The following is a 6205-nucleotide window of genomic DNA, read 5'->3' as shown; positions in this document are numbered from 1 at the left end:
CTCAGCCTCCCAGAGAGCTAGGATTACAGGCGTGAGCCACCGCGCCCGGCCTAACCTCTTTTTTTCTTACATTCATGCAATCAGAGGTTGATAGGTAATTATATTTGATATGGTTTCATAAATATTCTCATCTCTCTTCTGCCTTCCATTTTTTACTTGATCTTTAAAAAAAAAACAAAAAACAAACGCTCAAACTATTTGATATTCTAACAATAAAAAATAACTCTTAACAATTAATAAATTTAAGTACCAATATTTAAGAAATCTTTAACATAATGCATTATTTAATAAGTCATTCATAATAGAAATTTAATTTCTTTGATTTGATTAGAATCTAACATAAATTGCTTATTCAAAATTACTTTCATTTTTACTTCTTAATTTATTTCTTTTAATTTCTTAAGTTTAAACTTAAAAAAAACTCTTTAAACTTTCCAATTCTTTTTTATTATTATGTTATTTATGCTTAAATTTATGAATGATTTTAGAAAAAAGTAAGCAGTATACTGGAGCCTATTATTAATTTATAATATTAAATAGTATAATAAAATTTGTATTCCTAATATGACCTGCATGCCTCTCACATTTGTTCAAAGAATTGTAGGATACCTTATCCCTTGTTACTTCACCCTGCCCTATATTTTTTCTGTTATTAACACCCACTCCTAATGTTATCATTGCCTTGTTTCAACATGTTACCTAACTACACCCTGTAGTTGCCTTTTATTCTCTGATACATATTTTAAAACCCATAACAGTATCCACTTTTGATATTAATCACCTTATATATTTTTCAAATCCCATGAATGATTGTTTCTAATGATTTTCCAGGCCCACCCCAAATTTGTGAGAATTATTAAGAAATCAAACAACATTTTGTGCCCACAAACAGTGCATTTTTCGGAAGTGTGATATTTTATAAGGCTACACTGAAGTGTATCAGATACTTGTCTCATAATTATTGTCCTCTTAGTGAAAAGTGGTTATTCTGCAAGGAAAAAATAAAATTCCACATGGTAAAAATCCATTAAAAATCACTAAAATTTATGGAGAGCGAATTTCCAATTAATAGAATTTATCAAATTGGTATGCAAGATTTATGAAAAGGAAGCAAAGTACTCTCCATGCACTTTTATTGCATGATGCCTCACATTCTTTAAGCATTTTTTTCTGATTTCATGTACTGATTCCAAACTAGATTAAATAATTTGATGTCATCTTAATATTTCTTTTCCATATACATCTAGGTTCAATACTGACACTTGTTGAGATATGCCTCAGCATCCTTCAATAATAAAATACTTATAAATCCGTACTAAGAGAAAATAATTTTCATTTGATTCTATATTTGATAAGATCCTAGGCCAAGAACATGGAGTCATGGATAACAGCAATATAATTCAAGCAAAACTATGGTTTACAGTTTGGTAAATAAGCCCCTTATGTTTAGAGGTTTGGATGGGGCAAACTTAGATGAATTGGAAGAAACCAACACAGGAGGAACAATAGGCTTACAGGTGAAAATAATGAGAGTAGATTTTGATTGTTAAGCTTCAGGTGCCTTCATTACTTTCAGTTGGTAAGGATTAATAAATAGGTAGTAGAAAATATAGGTGTAGCAAAGAGAGGGAGGGTGATGAAATATTAATAGATTTAGTAAGACCTAAAAATTTGAAGCTATTAGATTGGATGTAATCCACTGGGATAATGTTAAAAAAGAAAAGAAAGAGAGAGAGAGAAGAGAGAAAGGAAGGGAGAGAAGAAAAGAGAGAAAGGAAGAGAAAGAACAGAAAGAAAGAAAATGTCTTGAGAGGCTGACTATAAGACCAAGACTAGGGTTCAGTTATTTTAAGGACAGATTGGTAAGCATAAAAGCCTAAGAAAGGGCACAAAATATGTAGTTTAATTTATGGATAAAAGACAAAGCAGTATATAAACATGATTTATAATTTGTGAACAATGTCTGGGCTCAAGATTTCTAAGAACATAAGAGAAGCAATTCATATAAGTTAAGATGGATCATGGGGGCCGTTAAGCTCATCTTACAATTACTAATGACCTGGCTATGAGAAACTTTGAATTCAGGAGTCAAGCACTTCAACTAATAAACAGACTTGGGTAGGAAATAGGAAACTTAGACAAAAACGAGCTTAGCCTATAAAGACTGTTAAAATAGTTATCAGAGAAATTTTTATCTAAAGGGTTCAGTTACTAAGAAACTATAGTGCAAATACAAAGAACCCAGCATGAGTGCCTTATAAAATCCCTGTATATCTCCGTTATTTTCTCTGGTGTTGGAAGTGAGGCTCACCCTTGAGGCAGAGGTGAATACAGTGAAGTCATTTCTGCTGTCAGTTCTATGGAGGTGAGAAATCAGGTTTATCTACTGGTGGACACAGGCACCTGGGGAACTGCAGGCCTCCTCAAAAGAAGAGCAAATCAGGCAGGCCAACCCAAAGATACAGCAACTCAGGCTCAGCTCCTTTCAGAGTCTATAATCAGATTAGTTACTCTTCTTCCGTGAATGGGATTCAAAGCAAAGAGTACAACTTCTGGTGAAGTTCCTCCACGTGGAAACATGAGGGTTGAGCATAAAGATTCTCCCCTAAGAGAATATTTAAGGCTTGTAATCTCTTGGTTCTTCTTTCAGAAGGAGTTACTGCGAAAGATAATGAGAAAGTTCTATCATTTCTCTGTGCTTCTCTTATAAAAGCTTCTGCTTCTTTTTTTATTTTTTTGAAAGAGCAACTATATGTGATTGAACAAAGATCCCTCCATTTTTGGTGCTGCCCTAGAGTAGAGTGCTTGCTGTTTTCTGTAATAAAGCTAAGGAAGAGACCAAGGAAGATAAAATTCTAAGAAGAGGCTAAATCTTTCCTACCCTAATTAGTCTCTAGAGCAGAAGTTAGTATTAGAAAGAGAACTGTTCATTTTAGAGTTGTTTCACTGATTGATAGTAGAACAGGATGTCTACCTTTCCTTCATAGCCACCTTCTGAGCATAAAATTTGAAGAAATTGATAAACTACTTCTCAACTCAATAGAGGGGAAGGGAACTGAGGACCTACCTGGCTCAGAGAAGGAGAATTGGGCCAGGGATGTTCAGTCCTTTCACACTTTCAGGGTATACAGTTAGGACATTTGCATTGACATCTGCAGGGTAGCCTTTCACCAGAAAAAAAATGTTAATTCTACTCCCTATCTTGTAATAAACTTTTTATTTTGAATTTTTGATTGAGATGCCCCTGTAGCCTTTGTGCTGGCACAGGTCTCTTCCTAACTAGAGCGTCTTCTGTAGGTCCATCCCCACACCATGTTGAAGGTATGGATCATATTTATTTCTCTGAGTTCCTTCAGTGTCCTCTCAACAACTGTGTTCAATACAATTTCAGATTGTGTCAGGAAAATTAAAGAGAATACCTTTCAAATACAAGAGAACATTGTGAAGTGATTTTGAAAAATAAATTTATTGGATTTCAACCCAATGTTCTACACTGATTAATTTTTTAGTTTCTGTGTGTAATGTTATATTCAAAAGCCTGATAAATTATGTGAGCTGCTCATATTTCAAGCGGTTATATCAGAAACCTGGGAAATTTTCTACTGCTACATTTTGCTACATTTAGTTTTTTATAAGTTTCATAATTTATACCTATTTTTCCACAGACTTCCAAAAATTCTCTTTTTGAAAGTTGGTTTTCTTCTTTAAGTTAGATTTTCTCTTTATTTAAAAAAATATAATTTGCCTTTTATGTTTTGGAATGACGTTACACCAACTAGGAGTATCCTATTTAGACAAGAAGATAAAAATTACACAACAAATTGTATTGTAAATTGTTAAAATGGTTCATAGTTAAATGGAAGAGATTGTCAGGCATTTATCATTTTTTGCAGTTTGGATTGTGAGTTCTACAAAGGAGATAATGAAAATAAAATAAACGATGGTAGAGTAACCTCTGAAGAATTAAATGAAGTAAAAGAAAAATATGTAAATTTAGATTATCTAGATAATTTTATTCCACACATACATATTGATATTAAATGATATTCATTTACTTTTCACCAAATTTAATCCCTTGCTGTGATTGCCTCTACCATTTTGGTATTACAAAAGTGTCTATATCTGTTAGGATTTTGTTTGTATACAAGACCTATCCATGGTGGCTGAAAGAAAAAACATGCAAAAACAGGGGTGGGTGAATTTTTTTCTTTAATTTTATTCTTTAATTTCCTCTTAATATGTCCTTTCTTTTTCTTTGTCTATTTTTATATGTGAAACTTTCCTACTCATTGAAAATTTTGTCATTTCAAAAAATAACAATAATTTTTAAGTGGACTTCAATAATTATTTTTCTATCGTCATTGATTCTTAAGTTACAGTCAATCTGGAAGCTATTATGTACCACCAGGAATATATAATTCTGAATTCATTAGTTAAGATAGATTTTAATTACTTCAAATCATATTTGAAGTTGGCAATGTATTGATTTTTTTTAAATTTCAGAATATTACAAGGATACAAACGTTTTGGTTACATGAATTGCTTTTGTACAGATTGAGTCAAAGTTGCAAGTGTGTCCATCACCCAGAAAGTATGCATTGTATCTGTCAGGTGTGAATTCACTCATCCTCTCCTCTTCCCTCCCAGCTGTTTGATTGCTGTTGAATTTCACTACCCTATATGCACATGAGTGTTGATCTATTAGTTCCGATTTAGTAGTGAGTTCATGTGGTTTTTGTTTTCCCATTCGGGTGACACATCCCTTAAACAGATAATCGCCAGTTCCATCCAAGTTGTTACAAAAGGCATTAGTTCACCATTGTTTTTTATGGCTGAGTAATACTCCATGGTACACATACACCACATTTTATTAATCCTCTCATTTATCGATGGGCACATCTTTGCGATTGTGAATTGTGCTGCTATAAACATTCGAGCACAGGTGTCTTTTTTATAAAATGTATTTTTTTCTTTTGGGCAAATACCCAGCAGTGGGATTGCTGGATCAAATAGTACTTTTACTTTCAGTTCTTTGAGATATCTCCATACTACTTTCCATAGCGGTTGCACTAGTTTGTAGTCCCACCAAAAGTAAATGTTTCTTTATCTCCGCATCAACGCCAACATCTGTTGTTTTTGCACTTTTTGATAAAAGCCATTCTCAATGGAATTAGGTGATATCTCATTGTAGTTTTCATTTGCATTTCCCTGATGATTAGAGATGTTGAGAATTTTTTCATATGCTTATTGGCCATTAGTCTATTGAATATTTTTAAAGTTTAAGAGTATGCAAACATCAGTCCTCAGAGTTAGAAATTTTTTTTCTCTTTTTTTCAGATTGCTGTTGATTTTTGAAAATACCTTTTTTAGTTTTCTATTGAATAGAATATGATCTACCGTGAAGGAAGTAGAGAGACTTAGTAATTATAGTTTCATAGCCCATATTCAGTGACTTGCTGGAGCAGGCTCATGCTGTCTAGCTAGAGCCAATTGTTAGCATCTATTCCCAACTGTGTGTCCAGGGACATTAGATTGGTAGTTAGAAATAGGCCATGGTGTGTATATTTATACCACAGAAATCAAGATATGCTACAAATCAGGCTTTTGTTTTGCTTTTTTGTTTTGGAGCTGTTTTTTTTTTTCCCCCAAATTGGGCATTCCAGGAACCAGAATAAGTTCAGAGAGACTTCCTTTTTCTTTTGTTTTCACTATTACCTCATTATCTGTATTGGTCTGTATCTTCTTCTTGATATGTAAACAGATGGCTGTGAAAGTCAAATTTCCCACCTTTCCATATCTTCAGACCCTCAGGAATTTGAGTTGTGTTTTCCATAGGCTAAGAGAGAGTGCTGATTGCAGAATTATAACTCTTAGATAAGAAACATCTAAACATAAAATAAAGCACCCAAGGTGACTTTCCATTTGTATTGTTAAAAATTAGGAAGCTAATCAAGAACAATGAGATCTTTGCAGTAGAAATTAAGTCATTGTCTTTAATTCATCGAAAGTGCTTTATAAAGGTTCCTTGGTTATTTTCAAAAGTAGAGAAAGAAAGGAAGAAAAGAAAGAAAGGAAGGAAGGCAGGCAGGCAGGCAGGCCTTGGTGAATTAAATAATAATTTGAACCTGCTTTGTTTTCAATTTCATTCAAAAATTAAAAACAAAAAAACCATGAATTGGAATCTGAAGATCTGAAATAGAATCCT

The sequence above is a fragment of the Propithecus coquereli genome, unplaced genomic scaffold (assembly GCF_000956105.1).
Source record: "Propithecus coquereli isolate 6110/MARCELLA unplaced genomic scaffold, Pcoq_1.0 Scaffold363, whole genome shotgun sequence".
NCBI lineage: Eukaryota > Metazoa > Chordata > Mammalia > Primates > Indriidae > Propithecus > Propithecus coquereli.
The sequence above is the reverse complement of the archived record's forward strand: the minus strand, read 5'-3'. Positions refer to the sequence as shown.